The 17,109-nt window shown below is 43.7% G+C and overlaps 1 protein-coding gene and 1 non-coding gene across 2 annotated transcripts in view; both read left to right on the top strand.

The window, feature by feature from the left end:
* BMERB1 (bMERB domain containing 1) overlaps positions 1-17,109 on the top strand; it is a 117,108-nt gene that overhangs the window by 78,964 nt on the left and 21,035 nt on the right. The gene's annotated exons all lie outside the window — the stretch shown is intronic.
* LOC136336988 (U6 spliceosomal RNA) lies at positions 4,821-4,927 on the top strand. The gene has a single exon (XR_010731717.1). It is a non-coding gene; the product is annotated as a U6 spliceosomal RNA (small nuclear RNA).

The raw sequence follows: 17,109 nt of genomic DNA, 5'->3' as shown, positions 1-17,109 counted from the left end.
CTGCTTTAGGGTGAAAGGTTCTGAAGATATTTATTAAATCAAGTTGATATAGTATGTCCAATAAGTCTGCTGTTTCTTTGTTAATTTTTTTTCTTGAGGATCTATCTAGTGATGTTAGTGGGATATTGAAATCCCCTACTATTATAGTATTGCTGTTGATCTCACCCTTTAAATCCATCAAAGTCTGCTTTATATATTTAGGTGCTCCTATATTAGTTGCATAGATATTTATAATGGTTATATCTTCCTTTTGGATTGCTCCCTTTATCATTATGTAGTGGCCTTCTTTATCTCTTACTATATCCTTTGTTTTAATGTCCAATTTGTCTGATATAAGTATTGCTACCCCAGCTTTTTTTTCATTTCCATTTGCATGAAATGGTTTTTTCCATCCTTTTACCTTTAATCTATGTGTATCTTTTGTTCTAAGGTGTGTCTCTTGTAGACAGCATAGGTACAGGTTCTGTTTTCTTACCCATGCAGCTACCCTATGTCTTTTGATTGGATCATTTAATCCATTTACATTTATGGTTATTATTGATATGTAGTTGTTTATTGCCATTTTCTTCTTTAAAGGTGTATTCCTTTTTTGCTATATTCTTTTCCCACTTTGATCTGTTTACAACAGGCCCCTTAACATTTCCTGCAGCATTGGTTTGGTTGTAATGAATTCCTTGAGTTGTTTTTTGTCTGGGAAGCTTTTTATTTCTCCTTTGATTCTAAATGATAGCCTTGCTGGATAAAGTAGTCTTGGTTGTAGGTTCTTGTTCTGCATTACTTTGAATATTTCTTGCCATTTCCTTCTGGCCTCAAGTGTTTCTGTTGAGAATTCGGATGTCATCCTTATGAGGGCTCCTTTGTAGGTGTAGCTTTTTTTTCTCTTGCAGGTTTTAATATTTTCTTTTTATTACTTAGCTTTGGTATTTTAATTATGATGTGTCTTGGTGTAGGTTTCTTTGGGTTTCTCTTTAATGGAGTCCTCTGTGCTTCTTGAACTTGTGAGAGTTTCTCCTGCATTAATTTAGGGAAGTTTTCAGCTATGATATGACTGAATAAAGTCTCTATCCCTTGTTCTTTTTCTTCTTCTTCAGAAACCCCTATGATGCGGATGTTATTTCTCTTCATGTTGTCACAGAGCTCTCTAAGAGTTTCCTCAGACTTTTTGACTCTCTTTTCTTTTTTCTTCTCTGCTTTCTTGCCTTCATTCAAGTTGTCCTCCAGCTCGCTGATTCGATCCTCAGCTCTATCCATCCTGTTTTTAATTCCTTCCATTGTGGTCTTTATTTATGATATTGTATTTGTCATCTCTGACTGATTCTTTTTTAATATTTCAATATCCTTTTTTATACTTGCTATTTCTTAATTTAAGTGTTCATAATGACCATCCATTGTTGTTCTAAGATCCCTAAGCATCCTTACAATCATTATTTTGAACTCTGCATCTGGAAGTTTGATTATTTCCATATCACTCAGTTCATCTCCTGAAGGTTTCTCTTGTGGTTTCATTTGGATTGCACTTTTTTGTTTTCTCATTATCTGTGTTTGTGTGTTTTGTTTGTAGAATTGGTTGAGTCTAGGCTTGGTGTTGTCTGCCTCCAGTTTTCAATTGTGTTATTTCTAGGTCTTCTTGGGTTGGTATCAGCTATTATTTGTAATCCACTTTCAGATTTGGGTAGCTTTGAAGTCTTGATTTGTTTGTTTTCTTTTTTTTTAATTTATTCATTTTAGAGAGGAGAGGGAGAGACAGAGAGAGAGAGAGAGAGAGAGAGAGGAGAGACAAGGAGAGAGAAGGGGGGAGGAGCTGGAAGCATCAACTCCCATATGTGCCTTGACCAGGCAAGCCCATGTTTGTTTTCTTAACAGGTGATAGTCTTGTTTACTGATCTTAGCAGGGGGCTTCCTTGAAACTGTATCCAGGAATGCGATGGGTGTAACCTGAGACTCTGAAGGCCTCTTCCACCAACTAATCTCTCTGGGAGCAGGGTGTTTTCTCAGCTTCAGTAGGGGGAGGTGTATCTCAAATCTCCATGGAGACCTGAGTTACTGCCCCTCTTCCCCACTTCTTGTTTTCAGCTGTGTCTGTTGTGCTGATTGAAGCTGGAGAGATGTCTGGAGATCTCTGATCCGGAAGCAATTCAGTACTGTTTTGTGGAAGGATCAGTCCCTCCCCCAGCTATGACCACCTCCAGCACGGATGAGTCAGCTTTTTTAGGTTGTCTCCTGCATTCCTTAGCCCCTCACAATCTGTCCCTCTCTCACTCCTTTCCACTTGGGAGATAAGCTGGTCTTTTCAACACACCTCGCTCCCTGGTCACCAGGCAAGTGGCTGTGAACAGTATTTTCTGCTCTTTTCCCTGGAGTGAGATCCTCTCTGGGCTCTCAGCCTCACCCCCCCCATCTGTTCCTGTAAGCAGGGGAGAGTCAGGCACTCCCTACCAGGTTTGTTGTGACTTCTTCTTTGCTCCTTGGTTTTTGAGAGCTGTTCTTGTAGTCCAGAGTTGGTTTTTCATGCTGATTTTTCCTAAATTGATTTGTATCCAGTTTGGTGGTGAGAGCTGGGCGTCTGTGCATCCGCCTACTCTGCTTCCATCTTCAGGTCTCTCTCCATTGCCTTTATTCTTAAGCACTTGCATGTGCCAGGTAGAATGTTAAATATTTATCTGGATCCCCTGATTTCATCTTTATAGCAACCTGATGAGGCAGGTACTATTATGAGCCATACTTGACAGATGAGGACATTGAGTTTCACAGACTTTGAGAGACTTGCCCAAGATCACCCACCTAAGAATTAGTAGGGCTGGGATTCTAATTCCAACAGCTGACCCCCCGGTTTGGCTCTGCTGAGTTCATCCAGTGCAAATCATGACCTCTCAACCCACTGCTCCTCCACAAAGAATCAGCCCCAGGTGTGGGGAGTTTCTACGGTTCCCATGCTCTTTCTCTAGGTCAGAGCTGATTGGTCCAGATTGGTTCAGTCTGGGCCAATCAGTCTGTCTCCCAAACTACCCAGAGACTGGGCCAGTTAGGTGATGGGAGGTCTGCAAACCAAAGACAGTGAATGATCAGAGAAAGCTGTCTTTGGAGGGAAGGAGATGAACAGCACAATGTTTGAAGAGTAGCAAACAAGAGAGATGTGGCCCCCCAAAGCAGAGAATGAACCCAGCCATGACATTCGTATTCCAATCCCCAAGCAGCCCAGATGAACTGGGCCTGTCCATAAGACCCTGCATCTGAGTATAAGACCCTCTCCAGACCCTTGGAGAAATGCCTTCCACCCTAGTGGCCACAGCCTGGGTAAATCCAAAATCCACCGCTAAGATGCCTGTGAATTTTCAGGGGTTCCATTCTCAGATCTTCTCTGCTCCTAGCCTTGGTTTCCTGCATTCTTCACCCGACTCCACGTGGGTATAAAACTCATGCTTCACCAGTTTCCATAACAACTAAGCAAAATAAAACCCTATGCTATTCCCACTGGTCATTTGAGGAGTCATACAACTGAGGATCACAGAAGTCAGACTGGGCTCTTCATGGCAAACAATTTTAAAATCCATAGTTGATACCTGACATTCCTGGCTGACAAGGTCCTTTTACCACCCTGTACCTATGTGGTTCCTCTTATCTTTGTCCTTTTGCACACACAGGGCCCAGTCCTGTCAGCTTCCTTGCTCTTCTCCTTTGTGTCAGTTGTGTGATCTCATCTCAGGAAGACAGATTTCTGTCCCTGGCTCTAGCAGAGCACTTTCACCCTCTTCTGGGAAGCCCTAGCCCCAAACATTCTTGAGCTCTCAGAAACCCCACCCCAGGTGTTTGTCAAGGTATGATTCTAAGGAAAAATCATTTCTGCCCCAAGATATGTTTGGGTACCAGCTGTTCAGATAATAACACCCCCATTTTCTTACACCTTTACTAAACTATCTTTTCATCCAGTGAGTTGAGTGGATTTCTGTTCTAGCTTGTGCCGGAATGTTTCTATCAAAAACTTAACTAAGCTGAGAACTCTCTTTCCCAGAATTCTTTTCCCTGTCTGGTTCACATTAAAGGTGGGTGATGTGGGTGGCAGAAGGGAAGCAGCAGTGTTTACTCTTTCAGGGTCCCTGGTTAGATTGGAGGTAACTAGACAGGAGAGGGCCACTGAGGTCCCCGCTTGTCCTTACTCTCTTCTACTTCCTATCCAGCTTGTCTTCCTAACCACCAGGTCTGGTGATCAACAGCCACCCACCTCTTCTAGACACTTGGCAGATGAGGCAACAGCCTTCTATAGACCCGTCCGCCTGCTCCCCCTGTGTCGCTCCACCTTGCTAGCTATACGTACCTGGGACTCTTTCACTCCTCCCATGATTGTGGGAAGTCTAATTCCTATAACACAACCCTTGCCCTGTCACTCATGGTGGTTCTGCCTCCCTGACTGAGCCCGGCTGACAGCAGTCAGAGGCTGGAAGCAGTAAAACCTGTCCATTTTTTACTAGGGTGCCAGTTCCCCCAAGACCACTCCTTCCTAATTTCGACTCACTTGGAGTCAAGCGATTACACTGGAATCCCCTGGGGAGTTTTAAAAGAAAATACTGATGCTTGGATTTTACTCCCAGAGTCTGATTTAATTGGTCCAGGGTGTGGCCTAGCCATTGGGAGTTTTCAAAGAAGTTGGGGTGATCTCCCAACCCCCCCCCCCATTGCACAGACATCCCCTAACCTCTTCCTTGGGTAAAGTAGAAGAATCCTGCTGTCCATTAGCTGTTTACAGATGATTCATTTTACTAACACATTTTTTTTTTCCCTTGATGAAAACAGGCTTCAAACAAAAGGTATAAAATCTTCCCTATGTGCTCACTTCGGCAGCACATATACTAAAATTGGAATGATACAAAGAAAATTAGCATAGCCGCTGCACAAAGATGACAAGCAAATTCGTGAAGCGTTGCATAAAAAAAATAAAAAAAAAGGTCCTATGTTGGCCGGACTCCTCGCACAGCAATAGGTACCTCTCCCTCCATTAGCTCAGAGTCGTGACCAGAATCAGAATCAAATGGATGTTGGTTGTCTCCCGCGGTGTATGAGAATTCTGATGCCATCTGTTGTCCTCATTATCACATCCGTCATTGAAATCTATTGATAAAGCCTTTCATTGAACCTAATGCTATATTTTCCAAGAAAATTGTGATGTCGCATTTTCTGAAGGTTTAGGACCGGATGTGGAATTTATTCAGCAATGATCGCTTCCAATTTGCTCCATTTCAGTTCTCCTGTTCTTGACCTCTAAAAACCAAAACATGGTCTCCTTTATTATTTTTATTTTTAAAAAACAATCAAGGGAAGAAGCCAGGTGTTGGGAGATATGGAATTTCCAAGCTACTTCACTGAGGGGTTTTGGGATTCGTGTGCAAGGATGAGAAAAGTGGTTTCTGGATCTGGATGGTACAGAAATGTATACTCCCAGCTCTGTAACTGTGTAAACTTTCAGCCTTAGGTCCCTCGTCTGTACAAGCGCTGTAATAACAGTTCACCCTTGATAGAGTTGAAGATTAAATGAAATAATGCAGGAAAATAACTTAGCATAGAGCCCTGCCCTTTATAAGTACCTCCTACATGTTAACCATGAGAATTCTCGGGTAGGTCTTTCTGTAACCTATGAAAGAGTTTTGAAGCTAGAGTTCGAGCCAAGACACAAACTATCCATTTATAGAATGAGATCTAAATTTCACTTTGAAAGCAACAGTTCAGAAAATGCCTGAATAAACTGCCATTTTGGTTTGACATGAGTTTTCTCCAAATGGAGTTTGCTGAGCTGCACCAGATCCTGTAAAGGGAGCTGTGCGCCCTCCTTCCACCCTCCGCTGCTCGTCCATGTCTGCAAGTGCTCACGCTGCGGCTTAGGCCCTCCATAACTGGCCTTGAGCGGTTCTGGGGGAAACTCCATCTGCTCCTAGAACAACTTAGAGTAAGGCTGCTTCAGTCCTTGTGTGTTCTGGTGATTAAATTCAGGGAGCCTTGCCCAGGGCATCATTAACTGCCTGGAAGAGTCAGCCCTCTAGCCATCTGTTGTCTGTCATAGCTCTGTTTGGTTTCCCTGTGGTCACACTGAGCCCTCTCGAGAAACTTTCAGTTCCTCTCTGCTTGCTGCCCCGACATAGTTAACCAGAAACATGGTCAAGGAATCCACACTGCAGCTGAAAGTAGATTAGACTTGGAGATGGGGCCTGGTTGAGATCTTGGCTGTGTGACCTTATGAGATTCCGTTGGTCCAGTTTTAGCTGAACTTGGAGTACACACTGGGATAATTTTAGATAGTGTTTGGAAAAACTTTAATTAAGAACTTATTTTCCTGGCCCTGGCTGATTTGCTCAGTGGTAAATGCGTCGACCTGGCCTGCGGGAGTCCCAGGTTCGATTCCCGGCCAGGGCACACAGGAGAAGCGTCCATCTGCTTCTCCACCCCTCCCCCTCTCCTTCCTCTCTGTCTCTCTCTTCCCCTCCCTCAGCCAAGGCTCCACTGGAGCAAAGTTGGCCCGGGTGCTGAGGATGGCTCTATGGCCTCTGCCTCAGACGCTAGAATGGCTCTGGTCTCAACAGAGCGACACCCCAGATGGGCAGAGCATCGCCCCCTGGTGGGCATGCGGGTGGATCCCAGTCGGGTGCATGCGGGAGTCTGTCTGACTGCCTCCCTGCTTCCAACTTCAGAAAAAAAAAAAAGAACTTATTTTCCTGTCTTTTAAGGAAAAAATATTGGTTTTCCGTTTATGCTGCTGTAAAAAGTTTTATGTTAAAAATTTTTATATAAAAAGTGAGTCAATGTAAAGGAACATATTGAATAAATAATAGAGGAGAGGCCATGAGATCTGGCAGACATTTCTATGGTGATATGCAAATGACTGAGATTAGGAAACACTTCACCACCCTGAGCAAGGGGCATGTGGCTGTCACCTCTGGTGAGTGGTGGCAAGTAGTCAGCACAGCCAGAGACAGCGCATCTAGTGATGAAGTTTAAGGGCTTTGCCTGTAGAAGAGGTGGTATCCCAGTGGAAATGCTTGCCAGCTGGGTGATTGTAGGCAAATTATTTAACTTTCCTGAAACTCTTTTGTGTGGTATTGTCTGACTCCACCATCAGATGACAAAACTAAACCAATTTAGTAACAAGGTTGCTGTCCTTTATTCCAGGGAAAACAATGCAGGGATTGGGGGGATGCAGTGTTTCACAGTCAGTGGCGCACTCTTCCTGGGGGGGGGGGTTGGGCAAGAGTGAGTTTTATAGAGCATTAGAAGAGGCAACATGGAAACAGGCATGACTGGCTAGGAGGCTGGGGATCTCCTGCTGAGGCTAGCAGGTCCTCTTTTCTAGGCTAAGCTAAGCTGGCTATAGCTGAGTTGGAGGATTGTGATTGGTGTGTGTTAGGTTTTTCTTGACAGGTGTTTCCTGTAAGTGCAGACTGACTTAGGTTTAGATCTGTGATGTGGGCCAGGCCACTGGGGTGGCTCCCATTTTGTGTGTCCCAATTATACAGGTGAACCTTATCACCACTTCTAACACCAAAGGTGGTTTTCTTCTGACACCAAATATGTGTTGCTTTTCCACACCAATGCCCTGATTCTCTGACACTAATAATTAAGTTCAAGTCTGACACTATCTGCTTGGAGTTAAGGTCTGATCTTGCAAGTTTCATGGCTCACTCCCACAAGACTGCCCTCAATTCCAACACCAAACTCAAATCCTGAGCCACCCACACATCTGCCCAGCCAACTACAAATACAGCGTTTCCCATGAATTTTAGATTTTGTCCAGTAGAAAAGCCAGCCCTAACGGTAATGGTTTTATTGTCCTCGAGACTGTTAACCAGCTTTCTACCTAATTTAGCAACCTTATTCTAAGACTGGTATTAAAAAGTGCCAATGAATTCAGTTCCTTAAATGCTCTGAGAATGAGGCTTACCACCTTACTGGTTCTTTCATTAATGGCTTAAAAAGGTTTTTGTTTTTTTTTACATATGTTCATTTTCTATTTGTATGAGTCTCGTTTTTAGATTTTGAAAATATGCTTTAGCACGATCACTGTAACACCAGGTCTCAGAGAGTCCCCTGTGCCCATAATATAGTTCAGTGAGCATTCACAGAGAACATCTATGTGCCAGGCCTACAGAGAAGATGAAAATGGGTAGGACTGGCCCCTAGAGTCAAGGTTCTCATACTTACTTATGGGGAGATAGGGAGTATACAAATTACTTCCTCCTCTGTGAGAAAGAGAAAAGCAGCCCTTGGCAGCTTGGAGCTAGCTCTGCACTCAGAGAGAGTCCAAAGCATTCTCCTGTTGAACATCAACAATTTTGCCAATTGCCAACATCAGACAAGACCATTCTGAGACTGATCAATCAAGACAACTTCCCAAGTGTATCTGAGGGCAAATAAAGAGTGAACATTGACTAAACAACAAAAATGACCAAGCATCTCTGTATCTTGGCCGATATGAGTGATTCCTGCTTCTTCGCCGTGTTCTTGTGACTTTATAGGTAAGAATTATTAAGATGTCCTATCAGCCTGACCAGGTGGTGGCGCAGTGGATAGAGCGTTGGACTGGGATGCGGAGGACCCAGGTTTGAGACCCCGAGGTCACCAGCTTGAGCGCGGGGTCATCTGGTTTGAGCAAAAAAAAAAAAAAAAAAAAGCTCACCAGCTTGAACCCAAGGTCGCTGGCTCGAGCAAGGGGTTACTCGCTCTGCTGAAGGCCCATGGTCAAGGCGCATATGAGAAAGCAATCAATGAACAACTAAGATGTCACAACGAAAAACTAATGATTGATGCTTCTCATCCCTCTCCGTTCCCGTCTGTCTGTCCCTGTCTGTCTCTCTCTCTGACTCTCTCTCTGTAAATACCAAAAAAAAAAGATGCCCTATCAGAGAATCATCCCACTTCCTGACAACATCCAATCCAAAGTAAATCCCCTCTTGCTTTACACTGTCCCCAAAAGCACAGGACACAAACCCAAATCTAATAAGAAGTCAATTTTAAAATTCTTTTATTGATATCTCTCTGTCCAGACCTGAGTTAAGGGGCAATTAAGCAAGTACCAATTCATAGATGGTGTTACAGGCTCACTACAGTGACACAAAATGGGGGAAATTGTCTCTATCAGCACTTCCCTCAGAGAGAGAGGACTTGTGTGGCTGTCAGGAGCCATTTTGGAGAGAAGCTTATTTTGGTTAGAGTTCTTGGCTGCAAGCCACAGAAATCAACCCTGTCTGAAGATTCATGGAAGGTTAGTGGTGGGATAGGGGCTCCTACAACCAAAGGGAGTTTGGAGGACCAGGCTTAGAAAATGGGGAGAAATCCAGAGGGCTCCCGAGGCTCCATAGGACCAGTCTGGCCAGCACACGACTGCGAGTGTCATTACACACCACCGATCAACTTCACCATCCTTTCAGTTTCGTCATTTACTCAGGGGTCAAAGTCTTGGGCAAGAGTTTCTTCTTGGCTGAGCCTGAGGAAGAGGGTTGTTTCCTTTCCTTTTCTAACTTCTCTAATAATGACTGACACAACGAATCATTCCCCAAAACTAGAGTCTGGAGACTGAGCAATAGAAAATTCCAACTTTTCCATTACAGAAGCAAGACACCCCTGACCCCAAGGGTCATGTGTGAATAACAGTAGGTGATCTCTAAACAGCCTTCTAAAGTAGAGTGAGTCCTGTCATCTGCAGAATTTTTTTTTTAAGAAGAAGATTATGCTGAGTTGGTGTCAGTGCTGAATTTCATAGAACAATAAAGGAGAGGCTTCCTGCGGCCTTAAAATAGGCACCCAGGTCAGACTGCTTGGATTAGCACCCAGGCTTTACCATTTAACTAGCTGTGTGATTCTGGTTGAGCCTCTTAACCTTTTTGAGCTGCAGGATCTTCATCTGTAAAAGAGATGGTCACAGAGGATCAACCTCAAAGGGTGTTATAACCCCCATGAGGATAAATTGAGATAATCCATACAAAGCACTTAATGCCTAGCACACAATTCCAAATAAATTGTAGCTAAAATCATCATCACCATCATCACCATCATCACCACCACCACCAACACTACTGGTCATCTTTTTCTCACACAGTGCTCAGCTTCTCTTCTAAAAAAGTGTTGAATAAATATGTAAGGGATATTAATAATATTAATAATTAATATTAATAATAGTAAATATGTAAGAGGCACCCCTAAATTTGCCCACCTGTTGATTCCAACCAGTGATGCTAAATTTTTAGAAATTTTGTCAGCTCATTGGGAGTATTTAAACCATGGAATTTAGAAAATGATACAAACCAAGGCTTATATCCCTTCCCCAATTCCCGGCCAGTTGTTAAATATCTGCTAGAGCACTACTGATTATATCTCTACCCTGCCTGGCTGTAGGGTGCCCATCAGAGGATTCTTGCTGTTTCTTTGTGGTTCACCAAGCCTAGGATCCTGCTCCTATACAAAGGAGGCCAGTAATCAATGGTGCTGAATAAACAGAGGTTGATTTAGTTATCATCAATAGCAGATCTGTTTCTGAAAGTGCAGTGAGTCTAACGGAAATTTGGGGTGGGGATAATAGGTGGCTCCTGTCTCAGAAGACACTGCTTGGTGATGGGACCTTGATAGGAACAGGGATAAGCTCCTGAGTGGCCCAATCCATAGGCTACATAGGAATGGGTGGGTAGAGGGGCTGGGGAGCCTTTCCTGGGGTTTGGAGCATGCAATTGTGTTTCTAAGATGGTTTTCCTTAAGTGGTTGGATGCTCGGTTGACAGGAACGATAGCTTTGGAATTTCTGTACAGGAGAGGCTTGGGACCAGCAATCTGCTCGCAAGGAAAGATCAGGAGATTTATCTGAGAGTTGCATTTGCAGTAGCAAGCCCATGGTTTTTACTCACATTGGATGGTCTAGATCAGGGGTAGTCAACCTTTTTATACCTACCGCCCACTTTTGTATCTCTGTTAGTAGTAAAATTTTCTAACCGCCCACCAGTTCCACAGTAATGGTGATTTATAAAGTAGGGAAGTAACTTTACTTTATAAAATTTATAAAGCAGAGTTACAGCAAGTTAAAGCATATAATAATAATTACTTACCAAGTACTTTATGTTGGATTTTTGCTAAGTTTGGCAGAATAAATCTTTATAAAACAACTTACTATAGTTAAACCTATCTTTTTATTTATACTTTGGTTGCTCCGCTACCGCCCACCATGAAAGCTGGAACACCCACTAGTGGGTGGTAGGGACCAGGTTGACTACCACTGGTCTAGATCAATAAAAATAGCATGGTTTTCTACCTAGTTTTTTACTTACATATTACATGAAATTGGGGAACATGTTTATTGCCCATCTCAAAAACATTTTTAAAACATTGAGGTGGGTTTGAGGGCTAATGGAAATTATGAGATGGGGCTAAAGCCATGCCTCAAGAAAGCCTATCCTTTGGAACTGCCATAGTTTGAAAGCATTTTAAAAGGCTCCTGACTGCAAAGAATGGGGGTACGGAGGCAGAAGGGGACAACTTGGTATATCTAGCTGGCATCTCTTGCCGGCTTGTTGTGGCAGTTGTCAGGATTGTGGAGTCAGACTGTTTACTTTCAACTCTTGCCTTCATTCCTTGTCGGCTGTGTGATCTTAGGTGATTTACTTCACTTCTCTGAACCTTCTATAAAGTTGAGAATAATAATACCCGCCCTATAGATTGTGAGAATTAAATGAGCTGGTGCTGGGCCCAGTGCTCAAATGAATGTTAGCTTTTGTTGGTATCGGCACGAGATAGAGAGCTGGCTGTGGGGGAGGGAAGGCTTAGGAGAGGATGGCTCTGGTAGGAACTCAGCAGGTATTAGAGAAGGGAAGGCACAGGAGGGCCTAAATGCTGAGAGAGCTCAGAATAGAAACTGTATTGATAGCAGCATGCAAAGCAGGATTGCTTGAATTACAATGCTTAATTGGATTTCTCTGGGGGTGACTCACTGCCTTTGATTGATGCTATCACCCTCGTGGGGTCTCTATCATGGGATTTGAAAATTTTCCATCTGCACTTATAGCCTTGAGGTCTTATTTTAATAATAATTTTTAAAAATCCAGGACTGTGCACTCCTCCTTGCCCGCCAGCCAGCTTGTCTTCCTTTCTTCATCGCTTATTTACCGCGATGTGTTAGGCACAGGGGACATGCTAGAACAACAGAGGGAAGAGGCAAAATTCTTTAAAGCCCGCACAGTCTATTCAGGGGGAAACACAAGTGCCTAGCTGTGGTATGACAGGGCAGCCCGGAGGAGGCGGAGCTGACCCCACCTGGGAGCATCGGGAAGGCTCCAGAGTAGATGCTGAGGTTGTCTTGAAGGATGCAGGTTAGGATTTACACAAGCATGCAGGTGGGCTGCTAGCCCAAAAAACAATCCCTGTGGTTAGAGATGAGGCTGATGAGACAAAGGCAAGGAAGTGACCCAAGAGACAAAGGCTACTGCAGTGACCCAAGACTGACCCTGTTTGCCTCTGAGGAACGGAGAGGCCCACGGTCATTTAAAACAAAAAAACCAAAACACTTAAAAAAAATTAGCCAGATAGTACTTGCATATTATAAACAATTAAAATACAGAGAAGCAAATGAAGGAAATAAAAATTCCTTCTCAATTATCATTGTAATATTTTGAATGGAGTCTTGCTGTCTTTTTTTCTATGTATATGTACTTTGCAAAATTGGGTTAATATTTCTTAACCAGATTAAAAAATATCAATAACATCTCTTCTGAGCATCATTTTAATGCCTGTATGGAGTTCCGTTATACACACATACCATAATTTAGTTAAGCATTTCTCTTTTATTGTTGGACATTTAAGTTGCTTCTAGTTTTGTTTGGTTTTGTTTGTTTTTTTGCTGTTGCAAACTAGGCTATATTGCACATAATCATAGCTTAACTCCTTAGGGTACTCTTAATTATCTCCTTAGGATGAGATCCCAGAAATGGGATGACTAGAGTCTAAATGTTTCCAAGCCCTTTGATATAATTTCCTGAATTGTCCTCAATTTTCTTCTCCCATCAGCCCACTGGTTCTTTTTGTTAATTCTCCTCGGGGGCTTTTCATTACTATCTTCTCAAACTCCCGCATCACTAGAAACTTGTCAGCAGTGGAAATACAGAGGACCAAGGCTAGATGGGCCATTATTCTAACCACTCTGGCCTGCAGACTTTCCTCCTCCCCAAGCATAAAACAGGACTCCTGGGCCAACGACTCATTAGAAAATGAGGCTGATTTTGAAAGTCTGGCCTTCCTTGTCTTATGAGATTGTGAGAGAAAATAGAGGACACCAGTTATATCTGAATTTCAGATAGAAAATGGATCATATTTTAGTATAATTATCTTCCAAATATTGCATGGGGGCATCCTTATACTAAGAACGATTTGATAGTTACCTGAAACTCAAACACACACTGGGTGCCCTGTGTTATGATTTGCTGGATCTGGTATCCCTGTCAGTTTAGTGTCTTGCCTTACCCAGTCTATGTTGGCTGTGTTTGCTTAATTTTGTTTCATTCTCAATTCTATTTTCTACATTTCTCAGTTTTCTTTTGAGAAAATATTGCAAGCTGGCCAGCAATAATTTTTAATGGTTATTCTTCCTTGTATAATTGGAAAATTATATATGTAACCAAAGCCCTATTATTGGACATTCATGTTGTCTCTTCTCCTCTTCTCCCCTCCCCTCCCCCCTTGCTTCTCTTCCCCTCCCCTCCTCTCCCCTCCCTCCTGTTTCCTCTCCTTCCCTTCCCTCATCTCCCCTTTCCTTCCCACCTCTTTCCTTCTCTTCCCTTCCCTTTCTTTACTTTCTCCTCCTTTCTCCCCCCTGCACCTGTTTGTAGCCTAATCTTTGTTCACATCTTTAATTCTTTGTGAGTCCCTCAGCCCATGACCTCAGGGCTAGGATTAGGGAGACCCTGGGCTAGAACCTCTCTCCCCTTCATAGTTCGCTGAGCTATCCAAATGGGATGACTTATGTGTCTCAGTCTACTGATTGGAGGATAAAAGTAGAAACTAAGAAACGAAGTCACAACACTTAGTGTCTCCTTCAGCGACGTGAAGGATCAGCGAAGGACAATGCTTTCGCAGAAACTGCCAGATTGCATCAGCAGGTGCCCGCAGGAAATCTGTTGGCCAACCTCATATGCGCTGGGCGCAGTCCAAGTCCCTGCTGGAGCCCAGAGGAGAAGGAGGGTGTGGGCTCTGGACCTTTATTCAAAGCTGCAGGGCCGGTGAGAGCCATCTTGTCTTGCCATGTGGCCTTGGTAGCTGGCTTCAATTCCTGGTGTCTCTTGGGAATGAAAATTGAATCAGCAAGCCTGACACACGCTAGTTTCTCAAGAAGTGTTTTCTGGATGATTGATTTATGGATGAGTCAGCAAATCAATGAATCCATTACCAGTAAATATTCCCCTCTTTGGGCATTGATTTCTTCATCCTTAGAAGGTGAGAGTTCTTCCAGCCCCAGCAACTTGGTTAGTCTCTGATTGCTTCACATGATTCTTTCAGAAGATTAGGGCCCAATAAAATTTTCTATAAAGGAATAGCTAGTAAAATGTTTAGATTTTTTTTTTTGTATTTTTCTGAACTTGGAAACGGGGAGGCAGTCAGACAGACTCCCGCATGCGCCCGACCGGGATCCACCAGGCATGCCCACTAGGGGGCGATGCTCTGCCCATCTGGGGCATTGCTCTGTTGCAACCAGAGCCATTCTAGCACCTGAGGCAGAGGCCATGGACCCATTCTCAGCACCCAGGCCAACTTTGCTCCAATGGAGCCTTGACTGTGGGAGGGGAAGAGAGAGACAGAGAGGAAGGAGAGGGGGAGGGGTGGAGAAGCAGATGGGTGCTTCTCCTGTGTGCCCTGGAATCAAACCCGGGACTCCTGCACACCAGGTTGACACTCTACCACTGAGCCAACTGGCCAGGGCAATGTTTAGATTTTTGCCTGGCCTGCGGTGGTGCAGTAGATAAAGTGTTGACCTGGAATGCTTAGATCACCAGTTCGAAACCCTGGGCTTGCCCTGTCAAGGCACATACAATGAGAAACCAATGAACAACTAAAGTGAAGCAACTATGAGTTGATAGTTCTCACTCCCTAGCTCCTCTTTGCTCTCTCTGTAAAATCAGTAAATAAAAAATATTTTAAAAAAATTTAGGCCCTGGCTGGTTGGTTCAGTGGTAGATCATCGGATTGGCATGTAGATGTCTCGCATTGACATCCCAGTCAAGGCACACAGGAGAAGCACTGTCTGCTTCTCCATCCCCCTCTTACTTCTCTCTCTCTCTCTTCCCCTCATGCAGCCATGGCTCGATTGGAGCAAGTTGGCCCTATGCATTGGGGATAGCTCCATGGCCTCTGCCTCAGGCATTAAGAGCTCAGTTGCTGAGTAATGGAGCAACGCCCCAGATGGGCAAAGCACCGCCCCCTAGTGGGCTTGCTGGGTGGATCCCAGTTGGGATGCATGCGAAGTCTGTCCTCTGCCTTCCCTCCTTTCACTGAATTAAAAAAAAAAATTAGGTTTTGCAGACTATACAGTCTCTGTTACAATTACTCAACTTTGCTGTTGTAGCGTAAAAGCAGCCAAAGATGACACGTAAACAGATGGGCATGCCCGTGTTCCAATAAAACTTTATTTACAGACACCAAACATTGAATTCCATAGAACTTGAATGTGTCCAGAAATGCGCCTTTTCTTTTACTTTTCCCCTAATCACTTAAAAATACAAAAACCAGTCTTTCTTCATGGATTGTATACCAAAGCAGGCACCAAATTTGGGCCATGAGCCACAACTTACCAATCTTGCTGAAAATTCATAAGCAAACACATCTTCCAAGGCAGTCTACTGACCTCTTTAAACAGAGGTTCAGAGTGAGGATGCTCTTTCTCCTTGGTATAAACATAATGACCACTATGTCTTCCAAATGGGCTTTTAGTGGACACATTGTTGTGCCATGCTCTCTCACTCTAGAGCTGAAGGTGGCTCCCATGTTAAGTTCTTTGTAACCCAGACTGCTGTGTCACCAACACATCCTATCTGGGTAGTCTCTTTATTGTTACTTACCCAGGGATGCCACACCCCTTTCTATAGTCAATGTTTGACTAGGCTGCCCCTTCTACTTGAGAGCCTGACACCCTTCTCCCTGACCATTCAGATTGTGCCTCTTCTGTGAGTGGTACCTGAAGCTGAGAAGTCTTCCCCCAAACTGCTCCGATCTGCCTTCCCTGAACTCCAGCCACCACATGGGACTTCCATATTCCCACTCTAGAGATCTGACTGCCGAGGTCCAAGTTCCTATCACTTACTCTGTGGCCTGAGCAGGTTCTTAACACCAGCTGTGATTATACTCCTATAGTGTTTGACCTTTTCACAGTGAGGCCATGTTTATACAAGGTGGGCAAAAGTAGGTTAACAGTTGTTTGTATGAAAAATAATACACTAATTAATAAATAATAATACAAGAATAAACTCTGTTTTCACATACTCACAGCTGTAAATCTACTTTTGCCCCACCCTGTATAATACTTACATAATTTTAAAAAGACCAAAAGTACTCTTTTAGGTTTAAAACAACACTAAACAAATATTGTTGGTAATTTTCTCAGGTAAAATTTTAATTGACATGTAATATACACACAAAAAGGGCAGAAATCCCAAGTGTTCAGCTTGATGAGTTTTTCTGTGTTAGTGATTTTCTTTCTAGGACGAATCAAAACGGAATCAATCTAGAAAACCCCTGGCAGAGAGGGAGGCGACATGCTTTTGGGGATAATGTCACATCTGGGAGTGAGGGTCTGCTTATAACCAGGGGAGAAGCCAGTTAACACAGAGGCCGTAATCGTGCCACAGGGACGAACAGGCAGCCCGGTCTTCAGTGAGGCATCACAAAGGCGCCCCCTTCAGAGACGGGGCGCCTGAGCCCACAGCAGGCCCCACCCTGCTCCCTGGATCCCCAGCATGGTGCAGGGAGATGGCTGGGCTCACGGGCGCCCTGCAGCTGTGTCAATACTTCCTCTCCCTCGGGGAGAGCGTTTAAGCTCATTAATCCGAGAACACTAAACAAATGTATACATTCATCATCTCAGTGCTGTTAGGTTTGAGGAAATTGA

The sequence above is a fragment of the Saccopteryx bilineata genome, chromosome 4 (genome assembly GCF_036850765.1).
Source record: "Saccopteryx bilineata isolate mSacBil1 chromosome 4, mSacBil1_pri_phased_curated, whole genome shotgun sequence".
Classification (NCBI taxonomy): Eukaryota; Metazoa; Chordata; class Mammalia; order Chiroptera; family Emballonuridae; genus Saccopteryx; species Saccopteryx bilineata.
This window is presented reverse-complemented; position numbering and strand designations above follow the sequence as displayed.